Raw genomic sequence first — 22,620 nt, 5'->3', positions numbered from 1 at the left:
CACTATAACTGGTGTCTGTGAAACTGTTTTGCCATACCGCTACGTTTTGGCTCGCACAGCGCATGCTGCGACGTTAACTGTGAGTATTTGGAAAACAAGCAACGTATTCTCCACAGAAAATATAACGATTGAATCTTAGTAGCTACTGTGAGGCTGCGCGTAAACAAAGCTCTACATTATAAAAATACTCCAGGAGACGGGATGAGAAGTTCCCCGACAACTCGCAGCGCTATTGTTAGATTCAGAGTGAGAAGCGCTAACATCTGCGGGCGAAAACAGTAACCATTTACCGAGCTGTCGCAACACGGAGGCTCTGCAATAGACTCGTTTACAAAATCATGTTAGGTTATTGGTCGAGACATGCCCGCGGAGCTACCGTGCCCAGCCCACCGAAACTGTCAGGGATCGACTTACGCAGACTCATCTTCCAGTTCTACAGCATCGTGGGGAAGCTTCTGTGCAAATGGAAATGATATACGTCACGGGTATTAATTTTGACAGGTTTCGTGAAGCGTGATTTTGACTTGTGTGATAAGTAGCGTCCAACATGCGAAATGCAGAGAAGTGAGTTGGTGCCAGTCTGAAACTCAGTTTTGCCTTGTCATACACAGCCAACACAACGCCTACTCCGCATACACTAAGGAAAATCAATCTCAATAACCTTCTGGAAACACGGTTTAACTCATGATAAAAATTGCGTATCCGCGGTCGTGATTCGGTTTCGAAATCTGTAATCATCACCAAGAAAGCGAAAGTTCAATCTAAACTTAAGAGAATATGCGAAATGTAGCAAATATAATTAGGAGTAACGTAAATTTGTGTCCACCGAAAGATTAAACACCACTGACGTACGCTAGTATGACATCGCTGGAATTCTAACATCGTATGATTCTTCATAGTTAATGTTTGGGGTCACTTATTATGTTTATTCCGATTACTGCCTTTGGTACATCTGATCCTCAGATGTCAAAAATTTATACACTAGTGCAAAACTGATCGCAATAAGACGTAACAATACAGACAGTGATAATATACAAGATGAAATATGACACAAAGGACTCTTAGAAGTTGCAAAAACAATGGGATATTTCATAGCAAATCAGATACAAGAAAGGAAGTGTTGTTTTCACCTTGAAGACCGAATCGCAAGCTGGCGTGCCAGAAGGGGTCAGAATACCATCGCTCTTCATGCTCTGTCTATGGTGAACTTGGAACTTGTGGTAAAATCCTATGGGACCAAACTGCTGAGGTCATCGGTCCCTAAGTTTACACACTAATTACTCTATTTTAAACAAACTTAAGCCAAGGACTACACATACCTTTGCCCGAGGGAGGACTCAAACCTCCGACGACAGGGGGAGCCACGCGAACCGTGACAAGGTGCCCTAGATCACGTGGCTACCCTGCGCGGCTCTATGGTGAACATGCCTCTACCCATCAATACCGAAGAAAGGATAGCGCTATACGCAGACAACACTGCGTACTGGATAAGAGGCAACCAGACCACAACAATCAATAATAGAACCAACACATTGCTAAAAGTAGTTATAAACATGGATGGAAAAATTTCGAGTTTTATTCGAAGCACAATTCTTGAAAAATGTATGCCGAACTGTTTACGCAAGAGCTTAAGACTTGGAAGTGTTTTGCAGATACCTCCTCTAAGGTCTGAAATTCTAAATATAGTGAGCAAAACGATCCGAAAAAGACTCCATAGAGAATAAAAACCAGGTCATTCAGGGAGAGCTGCCTCACAGTTTAACAAATCGAGTGCAGCGCCGTATCGACGTCAGAGGTGGCCATTTTTCAGCATCTTCTGTGATGTTCGTCAACAAGGGTAATACTCGCGCCAATCTTGTTGCAAATATATTCCAGTCAGTTTTATTTTGCGCACCCTGTATGTATCAAGTCAGTTCTAACAAGTGACATATTTCTATGAACCGAATTTTACACAATCTTAGTTACTTGTGGAACATGAACTTTATTTTTTCTCAAGTGTAGGTACCACGGATTTGTCAGAAGCTTTCTCGAAACCGATACAATCAAGGCGGCAATTAATACTGCTTCCTTCACGCTTTGGTTGTTGTTAACTACATCTCTCACAATCATCTCATTTTTCTTTCTTACAGCTTGTCCACGTTCCTCAATAATTTTGATGCTTCCGCAAGTTCTACAGTACTTATGTTGTCACACCGATGGCTCCTAATATTTGCATTAATAAAATGTTCTTTCAGTCGATTTTGCAGTACGTGGTTATCTAACCGAAAGCGGAAACAACGTGAAATACAAATTTCGAGGTGGCCTGGATGAATCAACCTTTTTATTTTATTGAACTTCGATCCTACTTTCTGCAGGCAGTGTTCCACGGAAAAGATCTCTTCAAACCGCCAAAATCAACGAAATTATATATTTTATTATTTTCGGTAAGTTTCTAAGTTGAAGCATCGTCAATTCGGCAAATGTTACCAAAATAGCATGGGAGAACTGTTCGTTGGTTCAAAAGTCCAGGCAAATCACAGGGATCCACTGTAGAAAGGCTTACGATTTTATAGTGTAGTTCAGTTTGTCGAAATCAGATGAACAAAATACGAGTGCATATCAAACTGCGTATTATATTTTGCGACAATTCTGATAAAAGTTTATGTTCCACGAGTAACTGAAATTTAAATTTCGATCCACCAATATAAGATACTGCTGGAATCCACTTGACACATATCAGGGGAAAGAGTGATGAACGCTAATGATGGAGAGAAGCTTTAACCAAAGCCAGAAAATACGATGACCTTCAGCCTTAGTATGGGATCTCTTACAAACAATGAGAAGAGTTGTGACACAACATTTCCGCGCGCCACCTGCGTGCTCGTCCAGTTCGTTACTGCGGACGCCTGGCCAGTTTACGGCGGCAGGAAGCCTGCAGTAGATGGGACAGTCTTTATCAAATCTCCCAGAGCTAGTGGTCTGGAAATATCAGGCGGATTTCAAGGGACACTAATTTTCCAATGTCGGGTGGTGATTCCCAGCAGCTGCTGGAAATACATTTCTGAAGGTTCTTGCAGAAAACAGCACATTCTAGAGAGTTTCTATTTGCAGATACAGGAGTTGGCCAATTAAAGTCGTACTCAAACCAGGCTATTTACAAATGAACAAAAGCGTCGGAGAATTCAAAAATGGTTCAAATGGCTCTAAGCACTAAGGTACTTTACATCTGAGGTCATCAGTTCCCTAGACTTATAACTACTTAAAGCCAACTAACCTAAGGACATCACACACGTCCATGCCCGAGGCTGGATTCGAACCTGCAACCGTAGCAGCTGCGCGGTTCCAAACTGAAGCGCTTGAACGGCTCATCCACAACGGCCGGCATCGAAGAATCGTTCAATCATTTATTACAGATGACAAGAAAGCCTCTCAACAACTTCTGCGATATCGAATATTCGCGTTGATTTTCCAGATTTCCAAAAATTGATCCTTTTTAAAAGTGTTGCTTTTTGTCTTTAATGATGTAGGGGTACTCATATTCCACATTTACATACAGGCTAGTATCACAGACTAGACGCTTGCCTGGTTAGCATTTAACCAACGAGTCACCAATTCTTCTTTTCAGAACCTCTCTCTGCTTGCCACAAAGTGAAGAAATGTCATTTCCGACACGCTTCAGAAGTGAAGCTGAAATATTCACGCTGTGTCTTCATTTAGGGGTGCACACAATACATGTTACTTCTAAAAGATGCGTTCTATTTCATTATGTCTTCTAGATGAATAATGAATAAATTTTAACCAACTAAAAGTTTCTCTTGGCGCCAGTAGCAATTTGGCGGATCGTGCAGCTGCTGGCAGGGCTCTCCATGGAGCAGGTGGCTCGCTCGCTCCTTCACTAACCAATGTGCTTCGTGTAGAGCAGCAAAAGTCGTTTGGCGTTCTCTGTTTAAAAAGACACAATTTAGACGCATAGTGAATGACCGCCACTCGGCTGGCACAACGCGCAGACTGCTGTGGCTGATGTGCAGAACTCTGTCTCGCACCATCACACGAGGGCATCTGTGGATTTCTCCTTACATAAACAACCAGTGTCTTGATTGCTGATTCCATCGTAGAGTGCTTTGAGCCGCAGAAGCTCAGCGCCGTGCTTTCGGCGAAAATCTTGTCGCACTTAATTCCAACGTCTTTTGCTGCTGTGTTACCGCAGTTTCGACTAGGCGCACACTGAGTAATGATCGAGTCAACCACGTGAGCTGTACGGGAAATTTACAACTAGCGCCATGGTAAACTGTTAGTCTCGATGCGTAAATTTATTCTAAGTTTCCATTTTCATTCATAAGGAAGATACGGAGCTAAAATGTTGTGAAACGGAAGAAAATTTTTGAAACAACCTGTATTGCAGTGAGTGGCCTACGTGACATAAATGTTTCTGAAGAAAAAAGTTCTTCGAAAAGCTGACAGTGTGATGGAATGAGTTTATATTCCCAGAAATATCTGGTTGTGGTGACACAATTTGTTCTGGGCGCAGTGTACATTTTCTAATTACTTGGGCTTTAGAGTAGCACAATGCTTCCTATGACTCACATTTTAAGTCGGTTGCAAATACGGCTTTGGGATAAAATTGAAGTCCGTCAGCATGTGACGAGAAAGAAGAGATCATTTACTACATTCATTAAGAAGCACAATAAGGACACACAAGCAAAATTGTAGTGACATGATTATAATACAGTCTTTTACGACTGACTTGTTATTTAGCAAGAAAATAAAAGACAATGGCTCTTGATTCAACTCTAACTTCCTTTATGTTGTCTGTCGTTTGTGTGTCATTACGGAAAATTTTTACCTAAGGACACCTTATGATGTAACACATGTTTCTAAATTGGAGTTATCTTCATACTCCTAATGAGTAACTTGGTACTGCGGCGGCTAACCATTACGCTATTTAGGTTATCAGAATTCCGACAATAAGTAGAAAAAAAATTTAGTAACAAAACATTTCAACGGAAAAAGTATTGTGTTTCTGTTATAGAGATTCGTAGTTCGCTTCTCCGTAAATATTGTGGAGTATCGTTTAAAAAGTGCAATGCTGTAACTTCACAAGCGAAAAGTTAGGTAGATTTTCGAAAGTTGCCACTGAATTTTGAGAGGACAATAGTTGAAAAATGTTGGCTGTCTCTGTTACTGTAAGTAAACAATGGTAGTTGAACCAATGTCATTGCTCTGCAGGTTACACTGATGCAACGGAACGCTAATACTCTGGGTTCTTTGTCGACAGGTACGCAACGTTAGAGCTCTTTCATAAGTTCACTGCCTCTCTTCTAGGGGTTGTAAACAACGACGTTGTTGGTTGTTTTCAGACAGACCCCTGGCTATGGAAGTTCGTCAGATTTCTCAACACTCGAGCGATAAACAGGCGGATACCTCCGATACTGCACGCGCGCGCGCGCGTGTGTGTGTGAGGGGGGGATGAGAGAGAGAGAGAGAGAGAGAGAGAGAGTGTCAGTAAGTAGGAGAGGGAGAGTGGATGAGAGAGTGCGAGTGATTGTGTGTGTGTGTGTGTGTGTGTGTGTGTGTGTGTGTGTGTGGTGTGCGCGCGAGAGAGAAAAAGAGAGAGAGAGAGAGAGAGAGAGAGAGAGAGAGAGAGGGACGGAGAGAAAGTTACGTGAATTGGTATTCTGGTAACTCTAATGCGTTTTTACAGTGCAGTCAAACATCTAAAATAGCTTGAGTCTTATAAATAGTTGATATATTAAGAACTAATGTTAACTATGGTGTTCTAACCATCTGGTCCTCATGTCAGTCGGTATAGAATTACTTATGGGCATCTTAGTTTTTGCGAAATGCGTGCTTGCAAAAATTTCTTGAAAGCATACTTTTCTTCACACCTTGATCTCAGTCAATAAAAAAGCGGCTTAGGGCCGCGGCTACCGGCCTGTTATTCGCCAGATAGCAGGTGAGAGTGATAGGCGCTTATCTGGCTCCGCGAGACACTTTCGCTGGCGCCGGCAACAGGTGCCTAGTCAGCGCCCCGGCACGCCGACAGGCCGAGGAAGCGTGCCGTGACGTCAGCACTTCCGGCGGGGCGGCGCGCGAGCTGTGTTTGAACACGGGTACAGTCAGCTGCAGTCTGCCGCGTCCTGCGACAAGGCCACGCAGTCTTCCCCATAGCTGAAGAAATTCCTCAGTAGGACACATACATTCTCGTGCGTCCTCACACCATCTACATTTTTTTTCCCTTTATTTTGGCTTTGGGTTACAAGGACCATACAGCCAAAGACGCTCAAGAAGTGCAAAAGGAACATAATCGCAAAAACAAAAAAACGAAATAGCACAAAACTGCGAAGTTAGCATACAAACACACTATTAAAGTAAAATAAAAGCGTATTTAGACAAACACCAGACAGCCAGTGGCAGTGGTTGACAATGACATTGTACCAGAATTAAAAACAGCACTGTACTGTACAGCAACGTTATGACAAACACGAATGTGCTCTTATAGATCAAATGCTTCAAATGGCTCTGAGCACTATGGAACTTAACATCTGAGGTCAGAGCACTATGGAACTTAACATCTGAGGTCATCAGTCCCCTAGAACTTAGAACTACTTGTTGTTGTTGTTGTGGTCTTCAATCCTGAGACTGATTTGATGCACCTCTCTATGCTACTCTATCCTGTGCAAGCTCCTTCATCCCCCAGTACCTACTGCAAACCTATATCCTTCTGAATCTGCTTAGTGTATTCATCTCTTGGTCTCCCTCTACGATTTTTACCCTCCACGCTGCCCTCCAATGCTAAATTTGTGATCCCTTGATGCCTCAGAACATGTCCTACCAACCGATCCCTTCTTCTACTCAAGTTGTGCCACATACTTCTCTTCTCCCCAATCCTATTCAATACTTCCTCATTAGTTATGTGATCTACCCCTCTAATCTTCAGCATTCTTCTGTAGCACCACATTTCGAAAGCTTCTATTCTCTTCTTGTCCAAACTATTTATCGTCCATGTTTCACTTTCATACATGGCTACACTCCATACAAATACTTTAAGAAACGACTTCCTGACACTCAAATCTATACCCGACGTTAACAAATTTCTCTTCTTTAGAAACGCTTTCCTTGCGATTGCCAGTCTACATTTCATATCCTCTCTACTTCGACCATCATCAGTTATTTTGCTCTCCAATAGCAAAACACCTTTACTACTTTAAGTGTATCATTTCCCAATCTAACGCCCTCAGCATCACCCGACTTAATTCGACTATCTTCCATTATCCTCGTTTTGCTTTTGTTGATGTTCATCTTATATCCTCCTTTCAAGACACTGTCAATTCCGTTCAACTGCTCTTCCAAGTCCTTTGCTGTCACCGACAGAATTACAATGTCATCGGCGAACCTCAAAGTTTACCATTTCTTCTCCATGGATTTTAATACCTACTCCAAATGTTTCTTTTTTTTCCCTTTACTGCCTGCTCAATATACATATTGAATAACATCGGGGAGAGACTACAACCCTGTCTCACTCCCTTCCCAACCACTGCTTCCCTTTCATGTCCCTCGACTCTTATAACTGCCATCTGGTTTCTGTACAAACTGTAAATTGCCTTTCGCTCCCTGTATTTTACCCCTGCCACCTTCAGAATTTGAAAGAGGGTATTCCAGTCAACATTGTCAAAATCTTTCTCTAAGTCTACAAATGCTAGAAACGTAGGTTTGCCTTTCCTTAATCTTTCTTCAAAGATAAGTCGTAAGGTCAGTATTGTCTCACGTGTTCCAACATTTCTACGGAATCCAAACTGATCTTCCCCGAGGTCAGCTTCTACCAGTTTTTCCATTCGTCTGTAAAGAATACGCGTTAGTATTTTGCTGCTGTGACTTATTAAACTGATAGTTCAACAATTTTCACATCTGTCAACACCTGCTTTCTTTGGTATTGGAATTATTATATTCTTAAACCTAACTAACCTAAGGACATCACACACATCCATGCCCGAGACAGGATTCGAACCTGCGACCGTATCAGTCTCGCGGTTCCGGACTAAAGCGCCTAGAAACGCTTGCTCACCGCGGTCGGCGCTCTCATAGTAAAAGACAAAATATGAGAGGGAAATCATCGTACAACATACAATAAGTACAACAAAGCTGAAGAACAACATTGCAAATAACATAATAAGCAATATGAGATATGTAGCATGCAGACGGACGTACTTATAATAAAAGAGAAACCCAAAATGACAAACACAATACATCCAACGGTATGTACAATAGTGCCAGTAGAACAGTCACATAAAATGCACAAGAGAGCACTAATGAAAATTTAATGTACAAATGGATGTCTGAACGCAAATTAAAACACAAAATTACGTAACCGATTACCAACAGGCCTGAAGTCATGTGAAAATGAAAATCTTGGAAACTCATAAACTAAATCTGGATGCCGCTGACTTTCAAATAGTCTGTGAGTAAACGATATTTATATTTATTAAAAAGGTGGAGTAAAACAGGAACACTAGAGAATTGAAAGGCCTCGTCCGAAACATGGCCCCCGAATAGATGACATTCCCTCGGAACTGCTGTTAGCCTTGGGAGAGCTAGGTATGACAAAACTATTCCACTGGGTGTGCAAGGTATTGATACAGGGGCAGTACCCTCAGACTTCATAATTGAAGTTCCAAAGAAATAAGGCGCTGATAGGTGTGGTTATTACCGAACTATCAGTTTAATAAGTCATGGCTGGAAAATACTGACGTGAAGGAAAAATTAGTAGAAGCCCATCTCGGAGAAGATCAGTTTGGATTCCGGAAAAGGAACAAGCGAGGCAATACTGACCCTACGACTTATCTTAGAAGACAGGCTAAAGAAACTTAAACCTACGTTTATAGGTTTTGTAGGCTTAGAGAAAGCTTTAGACAGTGCCGACTGGAATACAATGTTTGAAATTCAGAAGATATCAGGAGTAAAATACAGAGAGAGGAAGGTTCTACGGAATTTGTACAGAAACCAGACGGCATGAAAGAGTGGTAGTGGCTGAGACGTGAGTGAGACAGGGTTGTAGCCTATTCCCAATGTTATTCAGTCCGTACATTAAGAACGCAATAAACGAAGCTAAATTTAAACTTGGAGAAGGATTAAATTCCAGGTAGTATAAATAAGAACTTCAATGTCGTTGACATTGTAATTCTGTCAGAGACAGTAAATGACTTTCCAGTGCAGTTGAACGGAATTGAGAGTGTCTTGCAGGGAGGATAGAAAGCAAAACAACGGTAATGTAATGCAGTCGAATTAAATCAGGTGATGCCGAGGGAATTAGATTAGCGAACGAGATACTAAAAGGAGTAGGCAATAAATTAGCTGAAGACGGCGGAAGTAGAGAGGAGTGGCAACGACAGGAAAAGTGTTTCTGAAGAAGATATGTTTGTCAATACTAAAGATAAATATGGGTCTTAGGAAATCTTTTCTGAAGGAATTTGTTCCTAGAGTAGCCTTGTACGGAAGGAAAACGTGGACAATAAGAAGTTCACACAAGAGAATAGAAGCATCTGAAATGTGGTCCTGCAGAAAAATGCTGAAGGTTAGGTGATTAGATCGTGTAACTAACGAGGAGGTACTGTACAGAATTGGACACAAAAGCAATTCGTGGCACGAGCTTGACTAAAAGAAGGGAAATAAGGAATCTTCAACTTTGTATTGAAGAGAAATGTGGGGAGTAAAAATTTCAGAGGGAGACCATGAGGTGAGTACAAAGTAGGTTCAAAAGGATGTGGATTACAGTAGTTATTCAGAGATGAAGAGATTTGTACAGGATAGAATAGCGTGGAAAAACGCCTCAGACATGTCTTCAGGCTGAGGACCACAACAACAACAACAACAAATGTGTTTACCTTTCGATTTCTACATTTACATCTACATGACGACTCTGTAATTCTAAATGCTTGGCGGTGTGCTCATCGAGCCACCTTCAGTTTTGTTCTCTACCGTTCCACTTTCGAACAGCGAGCGGCAAAAACGGACACTTAAATCTTCCCATGCGAGCACTGATTTGTCTTATTTTGTTACGAAGATCTTTTCTCCCTGTGTAGACGGTCGTCAACAAAATTTTTCGAATTCGGAGGAGGAAGTTCGTTATTGAAATTTAATGGAAATATATCACTGCAACGAAAAAGCCCTTTGTTTCAGTGAGTGTCACCCCAACTAGTGGATCATATCCGTGACACTCTCTCTGCCACTTCGCGGTGATACAGAACGTGACGCCCTTCTTAGAACTTTCTTGATGTTCTCCGTCAATCCTACCTGTTATGGATCCCATACCACGCAGGAATACTCCAGAATAGAGGTGAGTCAGAGAGGTGAACTTTTTCGATGTGCTCCGACAATCCTACCTGTTACGGATCCCATACCACTCAGGAACACTCCAGAAGAGAGGTGAGCCAGTCTCCTCAGTAGATCTGGAGCATCTTGTTCTGTCAATAAAACGTGGTCTTTGGTTCGCCTTCAACAGAACAATTTCTATGCGATCGTTCCAATGTAAGTCGTTCATAACTGTAATCCCTAGGTATTTAGTAGAATTGACAGCTTTTAGATTTGTGTGCTTTATCGTGTAGCCGAAATTTAACATATTCCTTTTAGTACTTACGTCGATGGCGTAAGACCTTTCACGATTTGGAGTCAAATGTTACTTTTCGCACGATACACATATCTTATCTAAATCATTTTACAATCGGTTTTGATCTGTTGATGTCTCTATAGACGGTAAACGACAGCGTGACAGGTAAACAATCTAGGACAACTTTCAGATTGTCTCTTATATCGTTTATATAGATCAGAACAGAAGAAGGCCCGTAACACTTCCTTGTGGAACGCCAATATTACTTCTATTTTACTCGATGTTTTTCAGTCAGTTGCTACGAAATATGTCCTTTCTGACACGAAATCACGAATCCAGTCGCTCAGCTGACGCCATACGCCATAGACACGCAATTTGACCAGAAGCCGCTTGTGAGACACGATGTCGAAAGCCTTCTGCAAATCTAGGAATATGGTGCCCATTTGAGATCGTCTGTCGATAGTATTCATAACATTTCTATTCAATAAGATCATGTTCCAGTTTCTGCATCAGGTCGACATTTCATAGAGATATAATTTGTTATAACAAAAGTTTTTACCAGAAACAGTTCCCTCATACAAAATTGTTAAGGCTTTCGTGGACACTTGTTGACAAACTGCCTATTGGCTTCTGTCTCCCTGCACATGCGGAAAAGTCTATGTCGGAATGACTGCACGATCGATCGTGGAGAAATCGGCCGTGGCAGAGCACGCACTGATTGAAACCGGCCACGTAATTAAATTCGCCGACTCGGAAGTTCTGGCTGTAGAGAAGCATTATCACACGCGCTTGTTGAGAGAAATACAAAAACACACGAACAGTTTTAACAAGAAAGAGGAAAGCCTTAATGTAAACGGATCCTGGCTTCCCGTACTGCAGCAAACGACCGTCGCAGGTAGCAAGAGGAGAACCGCACCGGAAATGATCGCAGAGAAGCTGTCAGACGTTGGCGCGTCAGGTACATACAGTCTACGGGCGTGAGCTCGGCTCCAGTTCACCACCGGCAGTGGAGAGTGAAGCTTTGACAATGCCAGCCATTCGCGCTTGCAAAACGTCAGTAAAATCATTAGATGAACATCGGCTGAAGAACAAGAAACAGAAGCCAATAGGCAGTTTGTCAATTCTCTCAAACGTCACTAGATCGTTTGCAGAATGCCTGACGTTGCAACTTACAGTAGCCGCTAAGTAAGCAACGATCCCGTTGCAATTACGCTCCCTTTGGCACACCAAGTATTACTTAAATGTTTGTAGATGACTATCCATTCATGATAACATGCTGCGTCCTACTTTTCAGGAATTGTAACATCCAGTTGCAAACCTAGTTGTATAGCTCTAATGTGAACGTACGTGTTTTTTTTTTTTCAATTCGTCGATATAGTAAAGTCTTAGTAGTCCCATACTTAGGGAATGAGCATATGCAAGTAGATACAGAAATCCTGCGTCACTGTGTTAGGCAAGGTGCTAGTGGAGGTGGTTTGCCACTGCCTACCTCCGATCAGTTATGAAGTGTGAGGTGCATATCTGTGTCGTGTGGATGACTGCAATGAGTGCGTGTGCAGTTTACCGTCGGCTTTATGTTGTTATGCATGAAGGGAAGGGAGATGGTGAAACCCGGCGGCGGTACGCAGCATACTCCCCTCGAAGAGCGCCAAAGGGGTCGCCGAGCTTAACGTGCCTATCCGACGGACGATCACATCTACATCTATATAGATACCCCGCTAATCACACTTAAGTGCTTGGCAGAGGGTTCAGTGAACCACCTACACAATAATTCTCTATTATTCCAATCTCGTACAGCGCGCGGAAAAAACGAACACCTATATATTCCAGTGCGAAATCTGATTTTCCTTATTTTATTATGATGATCTTTCCTCCCTATGTCTGTTGGCGCCAACAAAATATTATCGCATTAGGAGAAGAAAGTTGGTGATTGAAATTTCGCGAGAAGATTCCGCCGCGACGAAAAACGCCTTTGTTTCAGTAATGTCCATCACGAATCCTGTATCATGTTCGTGACACTCTCTGCTCTATTTCTTGACAATACAGAACGTGTTGCTCTTGTTTTAACTTTTTCGATGTACTCCGTCAGTTCTACGTGGTAAGGAAGCCACAGCGCGCAGCAGTTTTCTAAAGGATGGCGGTCAAGCGTAGTATAGGCAGTCTCTTTAGTAGATCTGTTACACTTTCTAAGTGTTCTACCTACAAAACGCAGTCTTTGATTAGCCTCTCCCACAAGATTTTCTATGTGTTCTTCCAATTCCTTTGTAATTTTAATTGTATTTAGTTGAATTTACAGCCTTTAGATTTGACCGATTTATCGTGTAATCGAAGTTTAACCGGTTCCTTTTAGCACTCATGTGGATGACCTCACACTTTCCGTTATTTGGGTCAATTGCCAATTTTTCCACCATGCAGATGTCTTTTCTAAGTCGTTGTGCAATTTGTTCACCATGAACAATGTCACATGCCCTCACATCATAAGACACTGCAGAGGTGGCAGTTTAATCCAGGACATTGGTGCGAAGATTGGTGATCAGGGATGTTATGCCACGACCTCTTCACACTTGACTGGCAGTGAAAATTTTCCACCACCAGGATTCGAACTGGCGTACCTCCGAGTCAAGCGCCACTGCACGGATGTATACGCAAAAACCTTTTGAAAATACAGAAACCTCGAATCAACCTGATTACCTCTGTCTACGGAAACAAGGGTATCTTTGAAGAATACAAGCTGAGTTACCCATGATTGGTGTCTTCTGAACCCATGGTGAAGGTTATTTCTTCCCAGGGAGAACACAACAACTTCATCAGAATATGTTGTAATTGATGTGAGAGATGCAGGTACTTGTTCTGTGGATCCGTTCTGTTTGCATTTTGATTGATGGATCTGAGCAGTTCTGTCTTCCAATCATTGGGAACATATCGCTTTACAAGGTATCTGCTGTAATTTATGGTCAAGAGTGAAACTGATTCACTTGAAGATTATGTTTACAGAGTACTTGACAGGGACCTTTTAGGGCACTGGGGTCTCATTGGATTTTAGTGATTTTAGCTGCTTTTCTACACCACTGGAACTGATTTCTATGTGATTCCTCTTAGTAGCGTATCGACATTTGAATGACAGCAACAGTTTTTGATTTTCCTGGCTGAATGAAAGTTTCAATACAGAGTAAAACGTTTCTCATGTAGATTTTCTATTTCGTGTTTCTATTTCTGACTCGTCTAAAAGTATCTGGACATTGCTTTTTGAGCCACTAATAGCCTTAACAAACGATCAGACTTTCTTAGGGTTGTGAAATAGATCCTACAATAATATTTTTCTGAAGGCTTCTTGGAAGTTCCTTACGGCGACGGAAGTTGTCAGTTAACATCTGCCTTTCTGTAGATTTATGCTTCGTTTTGTATCTTCAGTGCTATTTTTTAAGAAGCTTCTGGGTACTGACTTTGTACCGTGAGGGACTTTCACCATCTTTCGTTTTTGTGTTAGACACGTGCTTTTAGAGCTTAGTTGACTGTTGGCTTGTGCGTCAGCCACAATCTTGTACTGCTAAATCAAAAGGTTCTAATTCTTGCCTGAGAAATGAGATAACCTCCTTTTATACATATTCTAGACACGTATACTTTTGACCAGACCGAATAACCACGCACACTATCGCGCCTCCACCGGGATTCTGGGAGACGCGCTGGACCTAGATCGAATCCGCAAGTTGGATTAACGACGAGGGTCGGTGTACCGGCCAGCCTGAATATGGTTTGTAGGAGGTTTCCTATATATGAATGGATGACTACCGGGGTGATACCCTAGTCGCTCCTGAGTTCCACAGTTCGCAAACATCTAGGAAAATTTGCTCTCTTCCACACGGGATTATACTAGACACAGAATGTTGGGCTGCACAAATTGCATTCCAGGAAGGAAAATGTTGGCGATAGCTGTATCCGGTCAGCGTCGACCACTAACAGTGCCAAATCCAGGTTAACATGCCGACCCTATAAAGATACGAAATAAGGTCAGGAAAAAGAAGAAAGACTGCACCCGTAGACTTTCCCGCTTACATTTATAGTCATTTGTAACTTTGTGCTCATAGCTTTCTTTCTACGTTTTTATCATTTGTCTCTACCTGTCATCATCTTCGAAGAGGTCGGGTCTCCTTGATGCTAACAACAACTGATGAGACTCAATATTATGAGCACTGCCCATCGCGAGATTAAATGCCGCCTGGTGGCGGTAAGGAAAGAACAGAAGACGAATGGGAAATGGCTGTAGAGACGACACGGGCGGTAAATAGCGGAATCAACTGACACAAACGACTTTGACAACGTGCTGATTGTTATGTTCTGGCACTGGGAACGGAAACCTCAAGGAAGTGGTAGAATGACGCTGAAACCACGAGCAGGCCACAAGGTGCTGGCTATCCATATCTCATCACAGAGAGTGAAAGTAGGAGGCTTGTCCATCTGCAAAGAAAGACAGTTGGCGATCTGACGACAGGAGACAATACTGATGCAGCAACAAGTGTTTTAGGCTACGCAGTTCAGCGCACATTGTTGAATGTGGCTTCGCAGTAGACTACGCCAACGTGTTCCTTTGTTGACCCAGCAACATCATCACTTATGACTGCAGTGGGCACGTGATGATCGGGAGTCTATCGTGGATCAAGGGAAAAGTGTCGCCAGGCCGAATGAATCACGAATATTGCTACACCAGGTCGATATTCTTGGCCGGATACGCTGTCATCCAGCTGAAGAGCTGCTCGAAACATGCACCGCTCCACGGACACAGACCGGTGGAGGCAGTATTAAGCTATTAGGGTGGGATTCCACTGGACTTGTGGTAGTAACAGGAGGCGCCATGACAGCTGTGGACTACGTGACCACCTGACTGCCTTCATGCTTGATGTCTTCCCCGACGGCGGCGGATAACCTTCCAAATCACTAGACTAGAATTGTGCTACCGTGATCTGACGAGCACGGCAGTGTACTCACATTAATGACTTGGTCAATAAATTCGCGTGATCTGAACGCAATTGAAGAGGTCATGGACACTATCCTGTGCCAGCTGTGGAGCAGAGCGAATTACGTGATCTGTGAGTAGGCATCTGATGCCACATACCTCTGTAATACCAACTTGTCGAATATATGCCACACAGAATCGCTGCTGTATTCCATTCTAATAATGGACTGACATGCTATTTAGCATGTGGTCACAATGTTTTGTGTGATCAATGGATTTCCATCATGTGCACGATGCCAAGCTGTACATTGTAGATCATTTTCAGAAAAAATTGTTTATAATTGTTTCACAGGAAGTCAACTACTAGTTGTGAAATACACTACTGGCCATTATAATTGTTACACCACGAAGGTGACGTGCTACAGACGCGAAATTTAACCGAAAGGAAGAAGATGCTGTGATATGCAAATGATTAGCTTTTCACAGCATTCACACAAGGTTGGCGCCGGTGGCGACACCTACAACGTGCTGACATGAGGAAAGTTCCAACCGATTTCTCATACACAAACAGCAGTTTGTTGCCAAGTGTGGCCAGGTGAAACGTTTTTGTGCTGCCTCGTATAAGGAGAGGAAATGCGTACTATCACGTTTTCGACTTAGATAAACGTCGGATTGTAGCCTATCGCGATTGCGCTTTATCGTATCGCGATCCAATGACTGTTAGCAGACTATGGAATCGGTGGGTTCAGGAAGGTAATATGGAACGCCGAGCTGGATCCCAACGGCCTAATATCACTAGCAGTCGAGATGACAGGCATCTTATCCGCATGGCTGTAACAGATCGTGCAGTCAAGTCTAGATCCCTGAGTCAACAGATGGGGACGTTTGCAAGATAACAACCATCTGCAAGAACAGTTCGACGACGTTTGCAGCAGTCTGTCAGCTCGGACACTATGGCTGCGGTTACCCTTGACGTTGCATCACAGACAGGAGCGCCTGCGATGGTGTACTCAACGACGAACCTGGGTTCACGAATAGCAACACGTCATTTTTTCGGATGAATCCAGGTTCTGTTTACAGCATCGTGATGGTCTCATCCGTGTTTGGTGACATCGCGGTGAACGCACATTGGAAGCGCCTATTCGTCATCACCATACTGGCGTCACCCGGCGTGATGGTATGGGGTGCCATTGGTTACACGTCTCGGTCACCTCTTGTTCGCATTGACGGCACTTTGAACAGTGGAAGTTACATTTCAGATGTGTTACGACCTGTGGCTCTACCCTTCATTCGATCCCTGCGAAACCCTACATTTCAGCAGGATAATGCACGACCCGCATGTTGCAGGTCCTGTACGGGCCTTTCTGGATACAGAAATTGTTCGACTGCTGCCCTGGCCAGCACATTCTCCAGATCTCTCACCAATTGAAAACGTCTGGTCAATGGTGGCCGAGCAATTGGCTCTTCACAATACGCCAGTCACTACTCTTGATGAACTGTGGTATCGTGTTGAAACTGTATGGGCAGCTGCACCCGTACACGCCATTCAAGCTCTGCTTGGCTCAATGCCCAGGCGTATCAAGGCCGTTATTACGGACAGAGGTGGTTGTTCTGGGTACTGATTTCTCAGAATCTTTGCACCCAATTGCGTGAAAATGTAATCACATGCCAGTTCTAGTATAATATATTTGTCCAATAAATACCCGTTTATCATCTGCATTTCTTCTTGGTGTAGCAATTTTAATGGTCAGTAGTGTAGTTTTTTCCAATCAACTGTAGAATAATTTTAATCTCCTCCAATTATTGTAGCATGACTTGGATACCTCAGTGTTAGAGAATATAGGTTCTCTCGTGTCATCTGCAGCCGAGTATGGCGTTCGACAAAGGAATCCACCTTCAACTGCTACCCAGTTCGTGATGACTACACGTGCGCAAACTGCTACACATGCAGAACCAATCTCATCTTATTCAGCCAATTTAAGATTTTTATCTGCTGCTTCAAATACATAACCTTTGTCGTTTTCATAATAATTTAAATTTGTTTAGAAGACCTCGCCATTTGCTATCTGTGACAATACTCAACTCTCAGTGCCGTATATTACGTGAAGCACGCAGCTTTTTATCAATGCCTAAAACTCTGCCACTTTTTTTTTTTTTTTTCTCCCATAGGAGTTCGGAAAGTTGTTGTGTAGTTCCAACACATGTTGAGAATGATATCCACGGGTGGCTATACAAGTCTTTAATTTCATTGAAAACATTTTCTGCAGATCTGACTGTGACATGTTTCTCACATAGGCAGTTATTTTAGTTTTTAAGCCACAAAGCGAGCCTGGACGATTGCAGATTTTGGTGCTTCCCAAAGAGAACAGTCTGGAGGAGTAAGATTCGTCAAGCGAGGATGCCATAGACTTTTTAGGATGACACATACCCCAAAAACCTCTTTCAGAAAACGTACGGTGGTGTTACCTGTCTCAAAAGGTGCGCTACAAATTCAATGTGTTGTAGCACCCAAACTAATTAAGATATTCTCACCATGTTTAACTTACGTGACACACTATCTAAAAAGATTTACTTGTATATCTTACAGTTCGTCGTGAATGAAGCGAAAATGACAACGGTTGAAGGAAAGGCTCAGGCAGGCACTCTGGTAGCCTGGCATCCTGTTTAATGTGTAACGTGCCACTGACGCTTTTATGGAATGCCTGCAGTTTTCAACCTATAGTATCAGGTCTAGGAAGTAGCAGCTCAACTTGGCGTTTGTTCTCTAGCAATACTTGTTTCCTTCCAAATTATAATGAACGGCCTATTCTAACACTGCAACGTGTGGGACGATATTACACGAGACACCTACGTAAACGAGATTAGAATTGAAACTTACGAGCTAAATTTACAACTATTTTTCTGGTACTCCGACTACCCGTTGTGCATTTTCTAAGTCCTTTTTATCATCACATCCAGAAAATGAAATGACGTTTCCCCATAGCGTCAGGTCGGGATGCACTCAGTCACGTGATGCCAATTGAGGAGCTACTCGACGGAACAGTAGCGGCTCCGGTCAAAGACAACCATCGTAACGGCCGGGAGAGCGGTGTGCTGACCACACGCCCCTCCTATCCACATCCTTGGCCGAGGATGACACGACGGTCGGATGGTCCCGATGGGCCCCTCGTGGCCTGAAGACAGAGTGCATAGCGTCAGGTAGAAAATATACCAAAAACTGAAACATGAAAACATATGGAGCACACATAGCCTAGCCTTACATATGGCATTCTGATTCCTTTCTTCGAGATAATGTGGCGAATGAAACAGCATCCGACTACAGAATCAGATGCGACAATCATGATTTGTTGTACTCATCTTACAGAACTCTTAAAAAAGTGAGAAAGATAGAGAGAAAAATGTAGGCGATACAAGAAAAAGAAGGAAAAAATCTGCAAACGGGGAATAAAGACTTTAGAGACCAGAATTAAGTTGTGTAACTCCTGCACAACATTACATGTAGTGTTAATACATACACGAAAAAAGAACAGTAACGTAGTAAATAAAAATGAAAAACCTAGGTGTCAGAACCTGTCAAGTTTAATGTCACCCTTGACCTTACATTGTTGACTCGCTACGTTATCTTCAGTCGCAAGGCTTATCGAAGACAACCTCAACGCATTTTATCATTTTCAGCTATCGGTTTTCTTGTCAGACTAAAACAAATTACAAAGTTCATTGCCTTTAGTTTTTACCCATTAAGGAATCATCACATACTCAGTATTTATTGCGAAATAACATCATGTCAATATTTTAAGCGAAAGTGCGAGTCCAAGGACGGCACAATATTGTTGCGCAATATTTACCCGTGGCACGAGTCAGTTAGAACTCTGCCTTCGTAGCGAACATGTCGGTGCTTCATAACGTAAAACTCCCATGTATCCGAATGCGGTTGCTGTATGCTGGAAAAAGAAAAGTAAGAGGAAGTGGCGATGGGCGAAAAAGTCGCCTTGGAAGCGTTCTACACACGACCGTACTATCACACTAAGAGAACTTGTTGCGGAGTCAGATCACTATCGGAATTTTTTAATGATAACCGAGGAATCTTTCAGTGAATTAATGATCTTCGTTACAGCTTATGTACACACTTTTCACAACACTCGAACCGATCTATAAACCTGAAAGGTATAAGTTATATCATCGGAGTCTCTCGCCCCCCCCACCCCCCACCCCCCACCCCTTCCAATCCCCCGATAGCTGAATGGACGCCGGCACGGTAGCTCAGCGTGTTCGGTCAGAGAGTTAGCTGCCCTCTGTAATAAAAAAACTGAGTTCACCGATCAACAACGAACTAAAACGGATGTCTTACTGCAGCCGCCCCGAGCCAATTCAACGAACGGAAACGAACAAAAATGAGATTGATTAAAAAAAAAGTCAAAGAACAATATAGAACACAATGAGATTAAAAAAAATGGTCAACGTGACGCATTGCCGTCTTAAAGACCCGGGTTCGATTCCCGGCTGGGTCGGTGATTTTTCTCCGCTCAGGGAATGGGTGTTGTGTTGTCTTCATCATCATTTCATCCCCATCCGGCACGCAGGCTGCCCAGTGTGGCGTCAATGTAATAAGACCTCCACCGTATTATTGTAGGGGATCTTCGGTAGGTAGTGCTGTTAAGTATTTCTGCAATAAATAACTCAACCTTCTGATGCGAACAAATAAGCAGTTGCAGTAATGTTTCCCTGCATTTAAACACTTTTGTCGACTATTCTTACATCTAATTAGTGCATTAATATTAAATACAAAATCAAATTACTCCCCTGCGTGTACTTCACCAGTTGGTTGAATGCCCGAAAATCACGAAGTCTCGGCATGAACTGCCGCATATTGCACAAATCATCCTTACAGGGCACGATATATTGCTCAATATATTGATCGGGCAGCTGTATTTTTTTAAAGCTCGCTTATGGCAGGAGCTTGAATTTACTCCTTCGTGGCTCGAGACAAATCCGAAGACTATACTCTGAACGGCGAAAGTTGTTCCCTTGCAAATGGCAACTTTGTTGCCACCTCTCAACAGCGAAGTGCAACAGTCTGCTTTCATCACTGCCTGAAAGCCAGGACTGCGGTAGCAATGAGGCGTCGTAATAGAAACGTAGAGAAAATCACGTTACGTCACTGGCCGTGACAGACGTGAGGAGCAGTCGCGCGACCTTCTCTTCAACTGTCTGGGATCTCTCATTCTACAGACAGTAGTAAGCACGGATGTGTAGTTCCTGAACAAACTAGTTCAAACGAACTGTTCTGGGAAAGGAACTGCTTATAGCGGTATTCCTTTTCACGAACTAGAGTTCTTTTACTCCTCGCTTCCCCTGCCTTTGCAGGAAAGTGCACGAACGAATTTTCCCTCCCTTGTTACTTAGTGCACTCCACCCCCAATACCTAAGTGTCCGTAGTTCTGAGCTCCTAACGGTGAACTGCCTCTGATAGTAAGACCGAAACCGTTCCGTCATTTTAGTTCAGTCTCAAATTTCGTAACTGTGTCGGATCGGGAGAGTGAACTGCTCCGTGGGTTCAGATTGAGGGAAAATTCTTTTAAATAGCGTCGCCACATCTCTTTAAACTGCGAGATAGTGTCCCCAAAGGAATAATTAACGCCCTCGATCTATCTATGTGCTTTCGACAAGACTCTGTAATCGGCTCACTGGATGGAAAATGTACAGCAATAACAGTGAACACACCTCCTCCATCTAGCAACTACCGCCGATAATTTTAACAAAGAAGAAACAGAATATTGATTCAACGTCAGGAAGTCAAAATACACGAAAAATATCTCATTTCAAGATTCCACGAACGCAAATTTAATTAAGTGGCTATAAATAGAAGCTTGAAAGATCGTCACCCTTATTGAACTCCTCCTCCATTTAGCTAACGAGTGGACGCGTGCACATTCACTAAGCCACAACATTTGCCGGAAAAAACTGATCAAGACTAATCAGAAACCCGTCTTCGAATTTTTGTAGTCTTCCCTCACAGAGAAAAAATAACTTTTTTGTCAAAAAAGTTTAATATTCTTGAACACTGCTTCGGGCCCAGAGGGCTGCACCAGGATATTAACACCTGGTACACGTACAAAAACAATTTATTTCACGAAAGGGAAAACTGTGAGACAATACCACAATTATTAAATACACTGAAGCACCAAAGAAACTCGTATAGGCATGCGTATTCAAGTACAGAGATGCGAAGACAGGCAGAATACGGCGCTGCGGTCGGTAACGGCTATGTAAGACAACAAGCGTCGGGCGCAGTTGTTAGATCGGTTCCTACTGCTACAAAGACAGGTTATCAAGATTTAAGTGAGTTTGAACGTGGTGTTATAGTAGTATTAGGACACATCATCCCCGCGATAGCGATGAAGCGGGGATTTTTCCGTATGACCATTTGACGAATGTAGCGTGAATATCAGGAATCCGGTAAAGCATCAAATCTCTGACATCGTTGCGCCGGAAAAAGATCCTGCAAGAACCGGACCAACGATGACTGAAGAGACTCGTTCAACGTGACAGAACTGCAGCTCTTCCGCAAATTGCTGCAGATTTTAGTGCTGGGCCATCAACAAGTGTCAGCGTGCGAACCATTCAACGAAGCATAATCGGTATAGGCTTTCGGAGCGTACGGCTCACTCGTGTGCCCTTGATGACTGCACGACACAACGCTTAACGTCTACATACGACTCTGACACGTGACACGTCCGTAAGCATCCTGTCTGGTCACCTGCATCTATTCGTGTCCATTGTGCATTCCGACGACTTGGGCAATTCCAGCAGGACAATACGTCACCCAAGACGTCCAGAATTGATACAGAGTGTCTGCAGGAACACTCTTCTGAGTTTAACGCGAACATTATTGAGCATATCCTGGATGCCTTGCAACGAGCTGTTCAGAAGAGATCTCCACCCGCTCGTACTCTTATGGATTTATGAGCAGCCCTGCAGGATTCATGGTGTCAATTCCTTCCTGCACTACTTCAGACATTAGTTGAGTCCATGCCACGTCGTGTTGAGGCACTCCTGCGTGCTCACGGGGACTCTACACGATATTAGGCAG

The sequence above is a fragment of the Schistocerca gregaria genome, chromosome 2 (genome assembly GCF_023897955.1).
Source record: "Schistocerca gregaria isolate iqSchGreg1 chromosome 2, iqSchGreg1.2, whole genome shotgun sequence".
Classification (NCBI taxonomy): domain Eukaryota; kingdom Metazoa; phylum Arthropoda; class Insecta; order Orthoptera; family Acrididae; genus Schistocerca; species Schistocerca gregaria.
This window is presented reverse-complemented; position numbering follows the sequence as displayed.